The sequence below is a fragment of the Dromaius novaehollandiae genome, chromosome 6 (genome assembly GCF_036370855.1).
Source record: "Dromaius novaehollandiae isolate bDroNov1 chromosome 6, bDroNov1.hap1, whole genome shotgun sequence".
Lineage (NCBI taxonomy): Eukaryota > Metazoa > Chordata > Aves > Casuariiformes > Dromaiidae > Dromaius > Dromaius novaehollandiae.
In genome coordinates, this window is record NC_088103.1 from 27432664 (window position 1) to 27454363 (window position 21700).

The 21700-nt window shown below is 40.7% G+C and overlaps 1 protein-coding gene across 5 annotated transcripts in view; it reads left to right on the forward strand.

The window, feature by feature from the left end:
• The first annotated feature begins 8762 nt into the window (after positions 1–8762).
• The window catches only part of MAPK8 (mitogen-activated protein kinase 8), a 56967-nt gene continuing 44029 nt past the window's right edge, over positions 8763–21700 (forward strand). The window contains exons 1-3 of one of the 5 annotated variants that reach the window (XM_064513994.1): positions 8764–8884; positions 9747–9784; positions 9882–9964. The gene's annotated coding sequence lies outside the window, so the exon portion shown is untranslated. Of the gene's footprint in view, positions 8885–9746; positions 9785–9881; positions 9965–21700 lie in introns of all 5 variants that reach the window. The other 4 variants (XM_064513991.1, XM_064513996.1, XM_064513993.1 and 1 more) reach the window with 4 other exon arrangements.

Below are 21700 nucleotides of genomic sequence, written 5' to 3' on the forward strand. Positions count from 1 at the left end.
TTGCAGAATCCTTTACTTTCTCCCTCCAACTTTCTGTAAGAATTCCATGAAGCTCTGTCTGTTCACTCTTTCTTTTTTCTCTCTATATTTTGTCTCTGAACAATGTGATTTGCAAGTGCAGTTTCAGATACAGTCTTTATGCAGATGCCTCATAGCTATCTCCACTGTATATTTCTCTCCATTTCCAAATGAAAATTCTGGATTGTTTCTCTTTGCCTGCCTTCATGCAACTAGTCATTTAAGTTTAACATGGCCAAAAAAAGACCTTAGATTTCCCCCTTTCTCACTCCCTTTTCCTTTCTTAGTCACTGTGATTGATACCACTGTTATCTTAAGCCCATACCCTGGGATTCATCTTCAGCTTAGCCTTCTCCTTAGGTCAGCCCTTTCAGTGTATCTGGATGTTGACATATGTTTCTGAATAAAATTTATGAACTATGGCCTTCATTATCTCATTAGATAACAAAAATTATTCAGGCTTTTATCACCTCATATCTCAATCATTGCAAATCCTTCTCTCCTGACAGTGACAAATGTAATATTGCCTTATCCAAGATATTACTGAAAAGATACATTTTGCCAGTTCTCACACTGGGCACATCAGCCATCTATTTTTGTCCTTTCACTGTACCATTTTCTTTATAGCAGCAAAATAAACCTATAAACAAATAATAGATTTGGTCTTGGTCTAGAAGTCATAAGTCTGATCTGAAAGGTAGCCTTCCAGGAATCCAGGCAGGAATAAAACTTGGTGAAAAAGTCTTGCATCTGAAATATTTCAAACAGAACATTTTGAAATCAGCAAGCCAACATTTTATGATAAATCTTAGCAACTCTGTGGTGGAGACTATTTGGTGACCCTTCTGGTGTTCACTGGGACCGATATTGCTCTTCATCTTTCAGGTCCCAAACAAAACCCTTGCAATGTATCCAAATACCAGCAGATCAGGAAAAAGCTACCGATGATGAAGTGAAACTGAGCATCCATGCATCTTGGGATGCATTCAGCCTGATCATCCAGTACAATCATACTAACAGGAAAAAAGCAACACAGAAGTTTGTGCCTGTTCCTTTGCCAGATAATGACTGGGGAAGAGATACGAAGTTATTTATAGTGGTGCATTTCTGACTACCAAATTTGATTTAAGTGGATGAATGTATAATAGTCTTTCTAGAGTTAATAGGGTGACTTGTTGACTCGTGCTCAAAATAAGGTGCTGTGTGAATATGCCCCCATTGTGTCAGGTAGAAAGGCAGATTTGATTAACTAATCAAAGTGCCTAAATAATTTATGCTCACTGCTTTGAGGGAAGACCCGATTATTCTTCTCATGAAAACATGGGCCTGAATCTGACCTGATCTACACTGGTGCAGATCTGTGGTTATTCTATTGATGTAAGCAACTGTTCCAAATTTTTCGAAATCAAATTATGACTCATGTTGCCTTCTGCATTCTGAAAAACTCTCTCTTGAAAACAGAGCCATTTTAGAAAATGATTCACATCATAGCTGTCTGAACCTCAGTGGTTCAGACTCATAAGCTCAAAACAGACTGTCATAATGTGAAAGCTTCAATTGAATTAATTCAATTCCCATTGAACCCTTTACTGTATACAGATGCCATATGTATGTGATTGTGGCAAAGTTTATGTAACTGGACCACTATGTAAGAAGGTTAACAAGATGAAAGACTATTTATCCCAGTGAAGGAACTGCTGGATGGAGGCTTAGGATCTCCCTTATGTTCCACGAAGCTTTCTGAGAATTGGCAAGGGTTAGAATCCAATTATTCTCTGACATTAATGCCTTTTCATCCCACAGAAGCTAAGTGTGGGAAGCTCTTAAAGTTTACATAAAGGTGAAGATTATTATTTACTTCTCAGATGATGCTGGTTGAGGCAGGCTGTCAAAACTGCAGCCACAGGTCAGAGATGACTTGAAATGCTTGTGTTAGTTTTATTTGTTTTTACTTCAGAGTCCTATGGAGTGGACCATAAACTGCTTGAGCAATCAGAACTAAATGGAGATTGCTTGAGCCTTCTGAAGAATCAGGAAATCTCCCTTTTTGTTTCAAGTTTGCCCAGGTCATGTAGACCTAACCACTTCTTCTGATAGTAAACTTCTATGCATCATCCCTATACGCAGTATACACACAAGTTAAAGACTTATTTCCATGTGGTGTCTAAGCAGATTGGAATTGATCCAGTCATCTATATTTAACCTAGCAAAGTAATATAGGAATGTGAGACTATGCTTGTTCTAGTCCTTGCAGTCATGGGTATTCCACATCAATGTCTTTATGAGACACTACATCTGATCTGAGTAGACCTGGTCTCAGTGGTGAAGAAAAAGAGAAGAGGCCAAGGGGTAAGCAAGATGCAAAGGATCTACATGAGGAAACGAATCCCAAATTAATAGAAGAACAAACATATCTGGACAGCCTGTTTCCCTCTAAGCAGTAATTCCTAAATTAATCAAAACACATTAAACTGAGAGGGGAGATTATTTGAACTGACCACTGTTTGGGGGGTCATGAAGACAGCATAGCTCTTATGTGCCTCTGGTGAGAATAATGGGTTTTCTCCAAGAACAATAGTGGCAAAGGCTGGGTCAGACTCCTAAGAGAGTCCAAATCTTTACAAAATTCTACTAAGTCGATAAGACCCAATTTAAAGTGATTATCTCATTCTTTAATAGACTGTTTAATTTTTGTTTGCTTCTTTCACTACTTTTGAGGTGTGATACGAGGCAATAAAACATAACTGGACAAGTAGCTCATGTTTGTGCTACCTGATGGCAGCTTTCTGATCCCATAGGTAATTGAATGATGAGCAGTATTCCTATAATACCTCTTCCTATGAGAGGGGGTGGAAAAAGTAATTCATGAAATAAAGGAAAACTGTCAGTGTTTAATGACCAAATGCTCACAGACTGTAATGGAGTCACTCTCTAAATAAGAACTGTGAGTTCAGGCCATTAGTCCAAGCAAAGACAGAGTGAAACTTCTTTAAAGGTTTCTGGAATATGGTAACAAAAATCCATGGGTATATAGTGTCATTAAAAATAGCCATTTAAACCTGCAGTGATCTGGATGCTGGTTGTAAGACTGGAACAGAGATCCTATATTTAGTCTGATCTTGACAACCGCTTCCTGGATATATTCAGACATATTTGTATATATATCAGAGTAACAGTTTGCTTATGGAGTGAAAATAATTTTAATGTACAGCAGCTGAAGTGATCAAAATATATCTTCATTTCAAAATCCTAAAATGGGTGTTCATAAGTGGTCATAGGGTAGTATTGTACAATGTGGAATCGTGTGGAGACACCAAAACTAACACAAAGAGGTACAATTTCTCTCAAGGGGAAATGTTTGCTATTGCAATTATCCTGATTATTGTAGCTAGTGTAGTTTGCTTAGTGCTGAATCCTGGCATTGTGCCAGGATGGAGCCAAACTCCAAGAACTTTACCTAAAGTAAATATCTTCAAAATGCTTTGCTCAGTTCATAATAAAATACCCAGTCAAAAGAGATAAAACTAAGTTTTCTACATTCCTTTACCTGCCATTTAGCTCATAGTCTCCACATGTAATTGTTTTTCAAATCTATATTCAGAAGTTACTATTTTTTTTTAATTGGGATCATCATATGGAAGGTTAGATTCAACCAGCATTTAGATAGGATGTCAGATGATTGCTACTGACCAGTTTCATTTGAAATAATGTCATTTTCTAACTCTTTTCAGAGATAGTTTAACACATTATCTGACATGGGAGACAGGTTAGCATTTAGGAGCGGAAATCAAAAAACTCTGACAAGAATCGGTGCGCTCCTGGTTAGCCTTGCTTTGTTTTAACTAAAAAGATATATTGAGCAAGTTCAGAGCAAAAAAAACATTGAAAAAAACATTGCATGTGGGAGAGAACATAGAATCCAGAGTTTCGTGTAAGTGTTGTCTGAATGGTCATCTAATTTTGGTCACCTGCCAGTGGTCCCAAGTAGCTGAAACCACAAACAGAGTCTGGTGCAGAGGCTTTTCTAACCATGATGACCTTGTAATGACAATGGACAAACAGACGATATAAAAGTCCCTATGGGCTTGTTCTGAATGGCTGGAAATGCCCTTTGTTCTGGAATTATTCTGAGAAAGCCAAGTATAGAGGCTTCATTCATAAGAGTGCAGCATTAAGCAGTCGCAGTGGAAAGGGAGATCAGGCATTTAAGTACCTAATTTAGGAAGACAGGAGTGTGATACAGATACAAATTAGAAGCATGTTTGGGGGATATAGGAATTAAACTCCACAACTCAGAAGTTACACATACCTATAATCGATCTTTCCCTAGTAAAGAAACCAGAGCAACATTTGGCTATGACATAGTTAGAATACATTGCCAGAATCCAGCCCTGAATCTGGCGCACTGAGCCCACTCGCCAATGTTGTCATCATATAAAGCCAAACTCCAAGAACTTTACCTAAATTCTGTGAAAGCCTTGCCCATGCAAAATTTCAACAGAGCAGTAATATGAATAAAAAACACCCTGTGTTGTATTAATATCCGTGTATAAAAATATGAGGCATTGTGATACCATAAACACTGTCTCCTAATGGTTAAACTACACTTGTAGTTGTACATACTTGGCTGCCAATGTACTTGGTACACCTACTAATGTTAATGGACTGTTAATGGACTTACGGCAGCTCAGAAAGACCTTTGCAGGCTCAGCAAAGAAGAGGTTAATAGTGTTAATGCCATTTCAGAGAACACATGGTTTGTTCACTAGACAGAAATGTCACTTTCACTGAGCTGAAGGATACCTTATGCATGAACGTGGCCCCTATGTTCGTGCTCACGGTTATAACCTGTCGCATGGTGCCCCATGGTGGCTGCTTTCCCTCTGTTACATTTGCCAAAGCCAGCGACTGCTCAACTGATTTTGATTACTATTAAAAAAACCTTAATCCTGAATCATGATTATTTGCTAATAGGCAGAACTAACAATAAAACAGCATTTAGTAATTAGTGACTGTTTCTAGTTCTGCTCAATGAGGGAATACGATTCCCTCCAACTAGTTACTTGACACTGATTTCATCCTGCTCTTAAACACATAATTAAATAAAAAATCCAGCTGGTAAAATGTTTCTTTTATTAGTTTCCTTTTGATCTACTTGATTATTAAAATGATTATTAAAATGAAACATTTTAACACCTGCTATATTTATCTGCGATTAGAATGTGTGATTTTTGGTTCGTTTTCTTTGTACACTTTTTTCAGGCTGTGATATGTCAGTTAATTTGGCTTTTGGTTGTAATTAGTTTCTAGCAAATTTCCATTCGCTTTCTAGTGTGCAATGCAACTTTTGTATTGCAACCAACGGTAAAGATAAATTGTTGAAGTAAAGATACTATGATTAAACTGTTTTGTTTCTTTCACATAAACATTTGTATTACTCCTGGAATTTTCTAAAATGTTATAAAGTCTGGGGGTTGTTTCCAGATATAATGCCCTTAACAAACAATATTTATCAACTTGTTTTTCTAACAGGACATGGATGTTGATCCTGGCTGTGACTTATCAAGCCTTCGTGTGGAAAAACTGGGCCCCTGAGTCCCCGCAATTCCTGTTGATCTCTTTTTCATCAGGTAATTAGTGAGGTGAAGAGATGGTTGTGGTTTATTACTTTCCAGAAGGCAGCTTTCACTGCTGAAAGACAGTAGGTGCCTATGCGATTATGGTATTTACATATATGTCTAAAACAAATAAATGATAGAATTACAGTGGCTGCATGTTTGCACAGGTGGTTCAGCCTGAGATCAGTGAAATGCAATTTTTATCTCCTATTGAAGGTGACTTAAGAAATGTTAGAAGGTCCATTCTTGCACATATACATTTTAAATATACCTAAAAAAATATTTTTTTCAGAACATGCTATTCTTTACCTGTCTGTCTAAATGTTGGTGTCTTACAGTTACAACAGATGCCTAGAATATGTTGTTTCTCTTCTCAGCTTGTCTAAGAATGATTGTAGGCATAATCAGATATTTACTTATAAACAGCTTTTATGGTTTAAGAAGCAAACCACCCTGTATCTCTTCACTACAACCCCATTCAACTGAAGCACATCGAGTTACTTGTGTATTATCCTAGTCCATTTTGGTGCAAAAATAAATCATCATTCTTTCCTATGATGTTTTGTGGGCAAAAGTGACTACATTATATAGCCTTGGGCCTGTTATTTTATATTACAGTTTCTAACTTTTGATATTTTGATGTTTGTATATCAAAATTTGGGTCAGATAATCAGATTCCCTGCCTTGACTCCAAAGATTTCAGTCTGAATTATGCTTGCTTTGCAGTTTATAAGCATTAATACATTAAAACAGTGTTTGCTACCAAGAATGTGGTAGTTACTAAGAACTTCCTGAAAATATTCAAAAAGGTTGCAACTACATTTTTGATGTAATTTCATGACCACTGAATTTCATGACCACCATCTTCTTCGATATCAGTCAGGATGATCCAGAAAATGGATATCAGTCAGGACAATCCAGAAAAGAGGCTCCAGCCAGGCATACTCAGTATTTGCACATAGCCATTATGTTTGCAAAAGAAAATACTTCTAAAAAGCAGTTTTAAAAACTACACTATGGTGATGCTAAATAACATTCTAAATTTTTTTTTTCATTTAGGGACTTAGTTTTAAAAAATAGATTATTCACACAATCAAGCAAATTTTGTCCCTATTCAGAGAGGTATATTTCAATGTCTTACAATTTTTGTGTAGAGTACAGGAACCTTACAGCCTATCTGTAATATCTTTAATTTTTTAAACCAATATACTAGTAAGTAGCGGATTTGCGATACTGAATCCTTACTTTCCTTTTATTGTGTTCCTCTGTAAAATCTTTAAATATTTAAGCAGTCTATGGAATTAAAATTATTATAGGAATGGAATTAAAATACGTAATGCTACTTCATCGTGCTTTGCAACAACACCAATTTGCTCTTGTTGCGTAATTTCTGCATCATTATTCCGTTGCTTATCAGCGCTGTATACAAGCTAGCAGTAGATGCTGATGACACACATGGCTGTGAGTGCTAGTTTTAAAAAACTCACTTATAAATACATCTCTGTCAAAGTGTCAACTCTGGTAACCTATAAAATCTCAATGAGAATTTAAATGTCCAGTGAAAAACGTATGTGACAAACCTATAGCCTAAGCGAAACACCATTTTATACTTGCAACTATCAGTGCAGTCTTGCCTCAAATAGCACAAGTAGGAACAATAACTCTCCCCGAGAGATTAAGAGTAACACAGGTGATCCTTAAAGCCCCAGGCAGATATCTGCGCTGCAGATAACTGTGCAGGCTGAGCGTGGTGCCACCCCCCTCCCCGTTCCCGTTCCTGGCAGCAGACCCGCAGAGCGGAGGCGGCCACCAGAGCGGTCTGCTGGGCAGCAGCAGGAGGCACGTGGCTGTGCCATGATCTGCTTCAGGCGGATCGGCAGGGCTAGTCTCATCTGCCGGTGAAGATGCATATGACCTAACCAGACTCATTTTTTTTTGCCTCCAGTGAATTTCAGGGATTCATATTGCCTTTTCTGCCAGCTGAGCCTGGCCTTTGGCACGAATAAATATGGAAGGGAATGCAACATCTGACTGTATTCTCACCTACTTCTACCAGAAAAAGCCTGAAAGCAAAAACCTAATTAATTCAACTCACGCACTGCCCCATGAAAAGGATCAGAGGTGAAGTGGGAGAAACTTGATTTCCTCCCTCTTGGGAAGACACTTAGGAGCCCGGTGGGATGCAGAGGGGCCTCCCTCCTGGGGGGGAGTCTAGGCAAGAGCTTTTCCTGTAGGTGTAAAGGAAACACCACGTATCTGCCTGCAGGCATCTGTAACAGCACCTCTTCTAAGATATGGATTGAAAATGCGCTTGCCTAAAATAAATGAGAATTTTAAGGACATAAGTGCAGAGACCTCACTAAAACGGGCATGTGAGTAGTGCATTAACAGCTCTATGGAAGTGAAGCTCTTAACACCAAGACGGTGGGCAAAACTGCAGTACTGTGAGGCACCACCTTTACAGTGTGAAAATCTAAGCTGCTGCAGCCATGCAGCAGGGTAAAAGCTGTCAGCAGCGACAACCTCCCTGTAATCTTGGCATCTTCAAAAATGCGACCCTGAAATGTTTAACAAATCAACTGAAGGTGGAATGTCCGTTTTTATTGTGCCATAAATGACAGGTTTTATGTAAGTACCGTTCAAAAGGGCTTTTTTGTACCACGTAGTGTGAATATACAAAGGCTTGCTCCAAGCCGGTTGACGTGGCTTCAAGGTGCTCAGAGGCCTCCTTTTGTCTCCAAGCAGCGACATTCCCGGAAACAAAACCAACCCAAGAAGCAGCAGACCGACAACGATATACCACCGAAAATACTCAAAACCAAAGAGCGACTCCTTGCGCAGGTGCCGAGGGCCAAGGACAGGGGCGAGGAGCAGCTCAGGGCCTCACAATGAAGCACTGACGAGGGAGAGGAAAAATCGGGGCTGAAAACGCGGTTTTTCACGGCAGCCCCAGCAGGAGGGAGGCGCAACCAGGGGCACGGGCTGCTGCGGGGGGGCGGGCGCGGAGGGGCCCGGGCGAGGCGGGCGCTGGGGGCCGGGCGGGGCGAGGCGCCGCGCCGCGGGGCCCGGAGGGGCCGGGGCCGGGGGCGGCGGCGGCGGCGGCGGGGGCGGGCGGGGCGGGGCGGGGCGTGCGGCGGGGGCGGGCAGCCACAGCCGCGGCGGGCGGGCGGAGCGCGGTGCGTGCGCGCGGCCCGGCCCCGGCTCATTACTCAGCGGCCGAGGGAGGCAGGAGGCGGCGGCGGGAGGCGGTGAGCGCGGCGGTGGGGGGCCGCGGCCCGGCCCGGCCCGGCCGGTGCTGAGGTGGTGGCGGCGGGGAGCGGAGCGGAGCGGGGCCGGGCCGGGCCGCGCGGCGCCGCTTTGTTTACGTTTCGGAGCGGGGCCGCGGCGGGGGCGGCGTTCGGCCTGTGGCGGCGGGGGCGGCCGCGGCTCTTGCCTCTGCCCGGGGGCGGCGCGGGGCCCCGCCGTGTCAGCGGGGACCGGGGCCGGGGCCGGGCCGCGCTGCGCTGGGGGCCGGCGTGTCCCGGCGGCGCGGGGGGGAGGGGGCTCTTTGTTGTCCGCCGGGAGGGGCCGGGGCTCGGCGCGGCGCCGTGGCGGCCTGCGGGGCCCCGCGCCCTTGCGGTGGCGATGTGGGGGCTCGGCGCGGCCGCCGGCGCCTCCGATCCTCCAGCCTTTTAATGTCACGTTTCCGGCGAGAGGGGCGAGCTGCCTCTTGGCAGCGTCTGCTTTGCCCTTTGGTTGCCCTGTGTCGTTAACAGCGTCTGGTTCTGCTCTCGAAGCCTGTTTCTTTATGTGTTTCCCTGCGGAGCGGTGCCGGGGGTGAAGCCTGCTCCGAGCGTGGCTGATGAGCTGCACGTAGGGACCCCCGGGTTAATCACTCCCCGGCTACAGGAGCAGCTTGGGGCGTGCAGTGTGTTTTTGGGTTTCAGTGCTGTGCAGAGCAGGCTTGCTGACATCTTTGAGACCATCCCGAAACCCTGCACACTTTGGCCTGTCTGGCAATGTAAACATAAAGGGTGTTATACTGCTTTGTGGAAGGAAAGTATTAATTGCCCTTGGGCATGTGCATGTAGAGTTTTGCAAGCTTACATTACGGTTTGGTTTTCTTCACAGGCTTGGAGACACTGACTGGTGGGGGGCTTCTGCCTTAGGTGAGCGCTAGCCTTGCTTTTTTAGAGGTGCAGACAAACGTAGTCCCGGGAACCAATTTGTATTTGAAATCAATCTTTCTTATCTGTGTATTTGCAGGCATATCGGTATAACCTAGGAATGGTTCCAGCTGTAGCCTGAAGAGACACTGGGACAAACCTAGTTAAAGTCTGCTTGTCAAAGTGAGTTCACTGACTTATATGAGCTTTCCCTGGACATAGTGAAGGAGGGCTCCTAATTCTTTTAGTAATACCTAAGAAACCTATGCTGAATTTCGAGTAGTCCCATGTTTGATCCCAGTCTATGGGGGCAGCCATCTTGTCTTTTTTTCAGATGTGTAGCATAGGCTAGTTTGGTCGCAGTGTTGTGGTCCATCCCACAGCAGTTCCCCCTCTTTGCTGTAGTTCCTGTCTTACTCTCTCTCCTACCACCCTTCTCCAAGTGCCTTGGATGCTCAGTAGTTTTCACAGAAATGCCCAATGCTGGGTTCTGCGGAGTCTGCTGTCAGGGCAGAGACCAGACAAATTCCAGGTCAGTTGTCAGGTGCTGACAGTTTTCAGGACAGATAGGGCAAAAGTATGATAGGAGAGCGGGAGAGAAACATCTGCTGAAGAAAACTGATCCGGAGTCTTGGAGGATGCACAGAGCCGGCTGCACAAAGCTATTTGGTTGTAACTCTGACAAAGGAATTTTAACTTTGACTTCCAGTGCAGAAGTACCCAAGCTTTTTGGTCCCAGTGGCTCCTCTAAGCATATGAAGTACCTTGTAGATTACCATATACTGTATGGAGACTTCTTGGTCAGAAATATTAAAAAGATGATCTAATATGGTTCTGAGTCCTGCTGTTTGGGAGTGCTTGTTCTAGGCAGAAGTTGAGTTGTCCTTCGTGTGGGAGTTGTCTTGGTGGTGGTGGTTGTCGTTCTTAACTTTTAATGCTTCTCTTTAGTGAACTAGGCCTTTGCTGGCTTTATAGGAGGGCAGGTATAACCTCCTTTGCAAATCCTTTTAGGTAAAATTGCTGTATCAGCCAATTGTTACGCAAATATTAGTGAATAAACAGGTGTTTTGGAGTCTTAACAATGGAATTTATTTTTGGCTTGCTGCTTACCTGAAATGGTTAGATGTGGTTGTTGTTTGTTCTTATTATTCTTAAACCATGAGTTAACGGGGTGGTATTCGAGATTGTAATACTATTTGCTTATTTGTTCACTGTATGTTTGGGTTGCTTTCTTTTGTTTTTTCTGCCTTTCTTCCCCAGCTGCCTAAATTGTGTGAGTGGTTATTGTTTAGAGATGTATAAAAAGTACATGCTCAGCTCCTCATTTCTGAGGATTGATCCAGTATTCTGGACTAATACAAATATCCTTCTTGATAGTCTGCTGAAAAGTATGGTATGCTGTTTCTTATACTTCCTTCCCTCCCGCCCATGGAAAAAGAACTGTGTGTGTAATTGCTGTGTTAATTTTTGCAAACTAGGCTAATCATTTTTTGCTCATAGTTGCATTTTTAATAAGGGATAATAATGTATTTTGTTGCCATAAATGTTTCCATTAAAAAAAAAAAACTACTTAACTCAAAACCTGCAGAAACAGACTTCTCTGTTTATGTTATGGAAAGACCTCTTGGTTCTTGAGAGCTCCTTAAAAATCAAATTGAAACTACTTACACTGTTTGCCTACTGTGAAATTCATTCCAGTTTGGATGTGGATTCAGCAAAAATTTTTTTCTTTGAATTAAGAATCTGAACGTCTAGTTTTTGGATCTTTTTACAAATCCACTTGTTTAAATGGAGTTGAAGATTTCCCTTCAAATTTGAAAAATGCCATTTCTGGTTATCCTCATGAAAATATGAGCTATAGTTAAACAGGCATTGCTCCATTACATGGTATATTTGTATGAAAATACAGAAATAGTCATTTTTATTTGAATACATTCTCTTTAACAGCGACTTCACTTGAAGATAATTAGTTGGTTGATAAAGTCTTTTGAGTTTTCAAAGCAGTGATGATACCGTTTATATTTCTGTAACCTCACACCCATAGTTCCACGTTCAGAGGCTGCCTTGCTTGAGCAATCTCTCTCCTCTTGCCAGGTCCTGTGTGGCAAAACTGATCAGGGAGCTAACTGATCCAGCTGAAAAATCTTCCTCTTGGACTATTTTTCAGCCTGATTAATTCCCTTTTGTGTGTGAACAAACAGCTTTATTGGTTCAGTGTTGGGAGATAGGAGATTGCTTAGGTGGGGATTGCTATCAAAGATGTGCCTGTGAAACTGCAGGCTAAATAGTGATTGCTGGAAGGCTGGAATAGTGCAAGTGGGAAAACCTCCTCTGTATTGAGAGGTTCTTGTTTAAAGGTCTATTTATAGGCTGTCTTCTGTGGATGTTCTCTAAAAGCATTCCAAACAAGGTGTTTGTTTTGTTTGCTTGAATTCATTGTGGAGACCAAAATGAACTGGAGGTGAGTACCTGCTTGGTGATGAATCTTGGTCTAGAGCAGTTCTGAATCGGTAGCTTACCCTGGATGGACATCCTTTTCCAGATCTACCTGTATGAGTCATTTCAAAGTATATGCTTTGTATCAGTAAGTGCCCTTGAGCTGGGCAGTATGAAGGTTCTTGAACTGAAGCAGAGCAGTGAGGCAGAAGATGCATCCTTGTAGTGCTGGTAACTGTTTGTGTTTTCTGCCTTTTTTATTATTATTTTTTTTTTATTTTAATACTGCTTTTGTGAAGCAGTGCTTTCCTGGTGTGGCTGTGCTTTACTTAGTGCTTATGTAATCCAGTCTTGAATCTTACCTTAAAATTTAAATTATTTATATGTTCATATATGTATATAATATAAACTTATTGTTGGACTGTATTCTACATGTAGAATTACAAATAACAGTCTATCTTTTATGGCACTTGAAAAATGGATAGCAACTATCTGTAAGATTTTTCTGTTGATAGAGACAGCTTTCCATTCACTGTTCAATTTTTTTTCTAAATTCAGCTTACTATACCTCAGTAACAGATAAAATTTTCAGATCAAAACCTTGAAATACTCTCCCTCTTTTTTTTTTTTCCTCTGGACCGTCTCTCATGGAAAATACGGGACTCCAAATGTAGGCCACTGATCAGTTTCCCAAGATGTTTATATTTATCAAGTATTGAGTAGAATTTTATTACTACTATTTATCTGTACAAGTTTGCTTGTGACAAAACTGTAGCTTTCTTGCTGAACTGTGATTGGTATTTTTAAGAAATATAGTATCTTAGAAGAATTTGATGTCAAGAAATTCAGACTTCTCTTAGTGGTTGGTGGAGGCACATTTCCAATAGATTGACTTGAAATTTATGGGAAGTTAGTAGTAATGACTGTAGCTATGTATGATTATACCCTTTAATTAAGGAATTAGGGAATTATTACTTGAAATTGAAGAGTTAAGTCACTTAAAACCAAATCCAAGCCAATAAAAGGAGCAGCTTTGTCTTGCAGTAGGTTCACTATTTCAACCAGAATTGCTAGATACTTTTAAAATGTATCTCAAGTTCTCCTTGATGTAAAAACTGATGTGTGTGTTCAGTAAACACACCAAGTACCTGGTGTCAGGTTTCCTTTTGTGAGGTGGAGATCTTTTGCACAGGTTTTTCCCTCTTGTGTAGTTTAAGGAATGCTCCAATTTACCATTTATTTCCAGAACAGCCATCAGTGAACAGCAGTTTGCTTCTGCTGTAGCTTTTACAAAGCTTTGAGTGAGAACTCCGTGGGAAGAGACTGGAGTTGACGGCATCAAACTGTGAGAAAGAGATCTGTTACTAATACTGAATCAGATCAAAGTGGAGAACTGCCCAACCAGCTATGTTCGTACAGTACTGTTACCTTGTGTTCTTTGTTTTGTAAAATATTTTGTAAGGTGGTTTGTTTTTTTGGGTTTTTTTTTTTTTTTGAGGCCTGCATTTTTCTTTGTGTGATGAGAAGATAACCTTGGTGTACCAAACTCTGTAGTTCATAATTGGGAGCAATGCATTCCTTTTTTAACTTGAGATACTGTCTGTATTTTTTTCCCTCTGCTGTCCTTGGGAAGTGATTAAAAACTAATACATTCAATTCTATTTCAGTCCAGATTGATTGCCTGTAAGCTTAATGCTAAAATAAACCTCTCATTTGTTGCCCATACTGTCACTTTTACTGTTGGATAAATGGTGCTTAATATGTGAACAGACGGAATGCTTATTAATCTTTCTCAGTTGGATGTTGGAGACTAATACTTTTCCTTCTTGTTTATTTGAAGGTACACAAATATGAGCTCATATATTCTATTTGCTTTGTTTGCAATACAAATGACCATTAAGTTATATTTTTTTGCCAGCTACCATTAAAGCATTAATCAACTGTGCTGCTGGAAAGCATATTCACTACAGTTGTGGATTATAAGTTTTTATGTATTTTAAAAAACACTTGCCAAACTCAGATTATTTAATTACATTGAAATTATACCAAACTTTTTTTTACTACAGAGTTTAGAAGCGTGTAAGAAAAACATCTTCACCCAATATTTACTTCCTATTTACTAATTATGAAATGTATGCTCCCATCATTGTAGCCTGTGTTGATTCACTCCTAAACACTTACCTTGTAATTTAGTCTTCTGAACAAAACCTGAGATGTCTCCCATCTGGTGTTTTGTGTGTGGTGAAAAGAAAAAACAAACATTGTCTCATATTTTTAGTGTGGTCTCAAAGCTGTGGAGATGTCCAGCTCTGTGCATGGGCCATCTGTAGTTAGGTGCATGGGATGAAAATGCACCTTTTGCTGTCAAGGTGCTTCCTGCAGGGAGCAACTGCCTGGGGAGGAGCTCCTGCAGGAGAGGACCTGGGGCTGCTAGTGGCTGACCAGCTGAACAGGAGTCGGCACCATGCCTCTGCCCCCCTGAAGGCCAAGCCCATCCTGGGCCGCATTAGAAAGAGTCAGGCCTGTGGGTTCAGGGAAAAGGCTGCTCCCATCTGTGGGGCAGCTGTGAAGCTCCAGCTGCAGTGGGGTCTAGCAGACCACATGTACTCACCCCTGAAAGGGGAGAGAGTCCGCCCTGGGCTGCCAAGGGGGCTGGGGGAGCCGCTGGGGGGGACTGACTTTGCAGCCAGGGGAAGAGAAGGCTAAGGGGAGCTCTAATTGCTGACTTTAACCACCTTTAAGTGGGGACAATTCTTCTCAGAGGTGCACAATGAGGAGACAAAAGTCAACAGCCGCAAGCCCTATAAAGGGAAATTCTAGTTGAGTAGTAAGGGAAGAAATTCCCCCATGGGAGTTGGTGTCTACTGGAGCAGGGGCCCGGAGAGCCTGTGGAATCTGCGTCCTTGGAGACTTTCAACTGGGCAAGGCCCTGAGCAATCTGATTTAAATATAAACTTGAAGCTCTACCTATTCTGAGCAGGTGGATTGTGTCCGGAGGTTACTTTTGAGCCAGATTATGATTCTGCTGTTTGGGGCTTTTTAAAGTATCTCAGGAAAACGGGCAAAACAAAGGCGCTGTGAGGTAGATAAGCGTAGCTGTCTGTGACTGTATGAGGAGCTATGAAGGAAAAATAGCCACGAGACCTGATAAGCGTCCTCTTTCTAATTTGCTAGGGGCAGTATTGGCATTTTTCTACCCTGCATTCAGCTTTCCAGCTGACTAGGCCAGACAGTGCTTGCAGGCTAGGATAAAGGACAAAAGAAGGTTATGGTACCTATCACGCTAATGTTCACTGTGATGAACATAAAAACTGAGCTCTATGGGAACAGCCTGAAGTAACGGGCTGGGTGACCAGATGGAGTTTGTCCAGGTCTTCTACTCTGTAGCGCAGGAGCACATTGGCAGCAGTGGCTGCTGCGAGGCTTTGAACGTGTGCTGGCTGGGTGAAGATTTCATACTTAGCTGCAGTTAGGGTTACTCCAGGAAATGGCATCATGGAGCAAATCAGTCCTGATATCCAGTGGATCACAATAGCAGATCATGGGTGCAGAGGTGGGTAAGAGAAAGAAAATAAATACATAAATCCTCTTGTGCCATTGTCCCTTCTGCTTGGGCTGCCTGGAGAAGACCCCATCCTGCAGATCTGTTGTAACAGTTAATTCTTATGCATTTGACCACTTAATAAAGCTAATCTGGGATTTTAGGATGGGCAGGTGAGCAGAACAGAAAGCTTCAATTCAGAGTGGTGGTTTTGCCTCGTATGAAAGCAGCTGTTCTGGGGTTTGAACATGTAGGTGGTTAAATGCATGAATACAGCTACTCCTGTGTGACTGCAAGATAGTCCTTTGGGAAATCCAGTGTTGGGGACAGCATATCATTTTAAGCCCTGGATGTATTTATTAAATAATTCTAATGCCGAAGTTTACATCAGAGCACAGTTAACAGTAGTTATCATGCTTACGTATAGGATATCAGGCATAAAAATATACACATTGTTTCTAGCATTAATCCTAATCTTACACTTTACTACAGAAACAGCAAAAAAGTGAATGCCTTGACTGACATCCTCATCAGCATAAATTAGTTCATAATTGCTCATTTTGCAAGTGTTTTGGAAGGTGAGAAATATGACACACTGACTGCGTTCAGCATAGGAAGGGTAGTAACTTAATATCCTTAAAGCTTTATTAGAGGTGTATGGGCTATGTTTGTTTGTCATTTACTGCCTGAAAATTGGCACATTCAGGTGACATGTGGTAACAGATCATTCTGTTTCATAGTGGTTCTTTTGATGAGCAATGTTTGTTATTTCAGACCTTCCAACAGTGAATGGCTTGCGTATTCAAGGGTTACTGCAATGCAAAACTTCTTGTTGAACAATAGCAGTGCTTATTTTGTTGTTTTTTAAATTGAAGAGTGACAAGATTTTTGTGCCACTCATATGTCAATGTGCAGGGAAAGAAAGGACAGTTAGTTTCTGACAGTCTTATGTTGGATGTACAAGGGTTTCACTAGTGTTAATTTGCAGTATTGCAGTGATGATGCAAACTGAGGTTGGGAGGAACTAGGTCTGACTGGAGTTACTTTATTCTCTCTTTTATTTTATTCAAAATCCTTTCTTTCTACTTTTCCCCAGATGTTTTTTTATCACAACTCTTAGTGTGCATAGTTACTAGCACTAGCATACTGTGCATAGCAGTACTACTGAGGTTTTTTGTTCTTGTTTAAAGAATAGGAATTCTCAAACTTCTCCTAGTTTGGGAACTTCTATCTTAAGAAATTTTTTTTGCTGGAATAGGCTGTCAGACACTTTTGAAGTCTAATGGGAAGAAAAAGAACTGGACAGCAGAACAGACTATTTTTATTGCCATTAGTAGTGAATTCTCTAGATTGATACAGTATCTTACAAACTACCTAGAAAGCAAAGCCTTTATTTTGAAATGCACTGCCTTCCCTCCCCCAGTAAATTATTGTGCACAGTACTGTGCTATGTTACAGGAGGTATCGGGGAAGGGATTGTCAGTGCTGAGGTTGCAATATGTTTTGGAGTTTTTTGTTCCATTCTAAAGCTCTTATTACTGAAGCATTTAATGCCAAATACTTCAGACAGGATGTCGTAGCACATTAATCTGCTTGTATTTAAAAGATAAATGCATGAATTAGTGAAAGTAGCATTCATAATTGGATTCTAAGTTTTTGTAACTGGGATTTCAAGTTAAAATGTTTTAAGATTTTTTCTTTTGATGGAACTATTAATGTGACTCTTCATAAATGTAGTTTTAAAAAAAACTAAAAGCTTTTTTTTTTCTAGTTGTTATACAACTCCCCATTTCCTGTAGTGTTTTTCTGTAGCTATTGTCGTCTTTATTATTGCTACTTAACGAGTGTTGTAGGTCATTAGGTATCTTTTGTTTGTTTATTTGTGCCCTTTACAAGAATCAGAGAACCTTTAGCTCTGCTAAAACATTCGGCTGCTACGTGCTTCAACTTCGCCTGTAAGAGGAGGCTAAAAAATCAAGCTTTCTACCACCAGGGTAACCCTGAAATGGGATTTTACTTCTAGACTGGTTTAGTTTGTGATGGTTTGCCTGTTTAAACTGTATTCCTACTTTGCCAGCAGTCATTGGATAGGCAGAGGACTGGCATATTGAGGCAAACTTCTGTCGTGTTTGTGGTATGGTTCGAAGCAATGGTCTCTTAAGTAATTGGTTGAAGCAGAAGAGTACCCAGATCAATAGTTTCTTCTCTGCTCATGAATTTCAAGTTAGATTACTGCTGAGCTTCTTCAAATACCAGAATATGTTGAATGGGCCATGACATATGATTCTGCATGAAGGGGATGTATATAAACCAGTATGGAATAAGGCTCCTATGAGCATAGCAGTTCCAATCGTTTGGCAGGGATTACAGCATAAGTATGTTTTTTAATCTGTTTTCTGGTTCCTACAGCATGTGTTCAAATTGCAGTTCTTACACAATTGAATCACATACTTCCCTTTCTTAAAATGGGACAGGTTTTTGCAGTCTTGCTTTCCTGCATTTTCACTGATTGCAGATTTTAACAGCATGGCAAAAAACTGCTGCAGTGACAATTCATTGCCATGAAACTGAAGATAACCTATAGAAAGCAGAATTGTATTTTTAACAGTCAGCAGTAAGATTTCTCCTTCCTTGTAGTTTAATGTAGTATTTACATTTTTACTTCATTTTTTAAATGTTTAACTTTTTTCCCCATCTACTGCCATTTTGTATATACTTTTTTTTGAAAAAGGATTAAAGAGTTGGAAAAGCCTTGCCTTATCTTACTATTTTTGAGAAAGAGAGTTTTGCTAAGAATTAGTCTTTTAATCTGCTGTCATAGCAGCTTCCTTGCCAAACTGTAGAATTACACAGGATTTCTTTGGTGGAGCCATTCTGATTTATGATTTATGTGGCAAAACTGACCTGCAAGAGACAGTTGGTGAAGTGTTATTTTGTATGTTGTGATAATAGGATTCAACATGCAACCATCTGTGGTGGATCCTCATCTGATGATACACTGAAGAAACTATAGAGATGCAAAATGTGGAACAGCCGAGTGTTTGCTGATAACGTACTTGGAGATACGGCATGGTTCACTCTGATAATGCTTGTTCCAGAAAAATGACACCTGTTAATTTTTTTTTAATCATTAATTAAAGTCACAGTTCAGGAGTTTGTTAAAAAAGCAGACAAAACTCCAAAACCACACATTTGGGAAGAAAGGTAAGGTGAGAATCTTTAGGGTTACAAATGCCAGTTTACAGGCTGCTTAATATTGTGTATTGCAGGCTATATGTCTCTTGGGTCCCATCATAGTGACATATGAATTTAAAACCTGTTTTAAACAGAAAAGAAGATATTTATCTTAAAAAATCTCTGGTGATGTATCTTTAAAAATTGATTTAGAATAGAGAAAAACTCTGGAGTATATTCCATTACAAATATATCGTTTCACTCTGCAACCTGTTGTGCTGATCTCTTTGTGATAAACCCTTATCACAACCCAAAGTACAAAACTCCAGAGAACTCAACTGTGCAAAATGCTAGTTTTAAAGTGTCATTGTAATAAACTAAATCAGAAGTGATTTATAACTTAGTGATGATATGTATGTTAAATAAGTGTTACTGGCATAGATAAGCACTTTGCAGAAGGAGGTTGCACTAGCGTTCCTGAGCAGCTGTGTTTACTTACTGATCATGTTACAGAAACTAACTTGACTATGAGAAGTGCTGGAAGGTTATATGGGTTGTTGTCAGAAATCTTGTCAGTGACTTGGGTATCCATGGCTGATTTAAATATCAGTAAAATTGACTGTGAGCCTCAAAATTTGGGTAAATCTCAAACTATGTAACTCCTAGCCTTGTTTCCAGGGTGTTTTAAGTGCTTATCTAGGTGGGTCTCTCTACAGATTGCTTGGTGTTCATTTTAAAAAATATGAATACAAGAAACCAGGAAATCTGGATAGCACCAAGTGCTTAATATTCATAGATGATCAAGAAGCCTCAGATTTCGTCCCCCCTGCCACATACCAGCTGACTTCTGTGCTTTGTTGGAGGAAAGGGAGAGGAGAGAAGGAATGGTAGATAAACAGGCAGAAATCTTCACATCTCTTCATGAAGCTGACACTGTGCACTCATTTACGCTTCTTGTTTTCCTTGTCTTCAGCGTATTGGAGAACTGTGTAGCTGTTAGGCATGCCGGATGGTTAATTTCTTTTGTTAAGATTGCACCTCTATTTTCCAGAATGAATATTTAGTACTTCATTTTCAATTGCAGTGTTTTTTAAAAGCCAGGTCATTAAATAGGAATTGCATGACAATTTAGATTCGGGTCTCTGACCAAAGCAGCTGTCCTCATTTTATTGGGTATACTTTCATGAGTAATCTGATTTCTAGACAGTGCAATACACTTTGACTTATCTTCTCAGTCTTCTGTTTTCTGATTGTTTTTACTTTATACACCTTCCCGCATTATAGAGTTAGAGCCTCTGGTGTCCGTAACATCTATTATAGCTGATTGCCATGGAAATAGAAATAGGGCCAAAACCAACAGCCTGTGTATAGTTTTTGTGTGTGGCCAGCTGCTTTAAGGACTGCCATGAAAAGGGGATAAAATTGGTGCAAATTGCCCTGGGTCAGTCATCTGACTGTTTTAGGTTCAGGGAGTGTGTATAGGAGAGTTGGAAACTTGCAGGCCCATGCATCTTTACCTGTGCTTTGTGGTGATCTCTTTTATCATCTAACATCAAAAACCAGTACTTTATCTCTTCATGAATGCCTTTATGTTAGTATTTCTTGTAACAGAAGGGCCATAGCTTATAGGCTGGTATTATGTGACAACATTTTAGAACGTAGAGAGAAACTGAAATGCCAATTGGGAAGCTGAATCGCATGAAATCCTCTCAGTCAGAGCCTTAAGGACAAAAAAACCCAATGTCTATTTTGAAATGGCAGTCACTGCAAAACTTAAGTGTCATTCAGGAATCGTTTACTGTATTTGTGCATGTATTTTTTTGCCTCTGCGGTTTCCTGCTTTTGCAAGGTATATGGTGACTCTGTGGATCTAACTGTAAAGAACTCAGTTCTCAACCAAATTTGATCGGGTATTAAAGAAAACAAAAAAAAATTGCTTTAGTAGCAAAGCAAATTATATTGATTGTCTTATTTTGCATATTTTGAAAGAGGTGTTTCACAGCATGAGAATTCTCTTTAGCAATGTGTGTGTAGCAGTTTACTACTGATTTTTAAAAAGGAGGTACTCAAATATCGTGGATGCAGGTTCAGCAGTCAAGGGCTCTGCTGCTGACCCCCATCCATTAGTACCATTTTTTAAAACCATTTTGTAAAATGTTGCTATTTGATACGTGGCTTGCATAAATGCATGCTTTGAGCTTCTGAGGAAAATGTGATGTGAAGCGGCCCTGTCGGCCATGCCTGCGCGCCACGGGGAGCGGGATGTGAAATCGCTGCTGGAGCTTTGGTGGTCCCTCTCTGCCAGCTGGCCAAACTGTGCTAGGAAATGGGTCAGCTGGAGCTGTTTAACAACAGGAATTGTTTTTGCGGCTCTCTGCATGTTTGGATGTGATCTTACACTACATATTTCTAGACAAATGCCAGTAGCTCAATATTCTGTTAGTTACAGTCTCCATTTTACTGCTGTCAGTCATAGGTTTTTCCTTACTGTTAAACAGTCTCTAAAAAGTTAGTTACTTCTGACATTATATCAGACTCCCTGAAGTTACCTGAGATATGGAAGTGGAAAAGCTTAAAGTTACAGTTGCCTAATGCAAAAATTACTTAATGTTGCTCAATTTCTCCAGGTTCAGGTTTCCCCAATTTCAGGTTCAGCTGTTGCATTTTGGCACTAATGACAGCAACCTGTGACTGAGCTGGTTGTTATTTCTGGCTACCTAGTATTTGAGTGTAATTCGATGCAGGGAGTTCAAGTAGTAGTGCGTAAA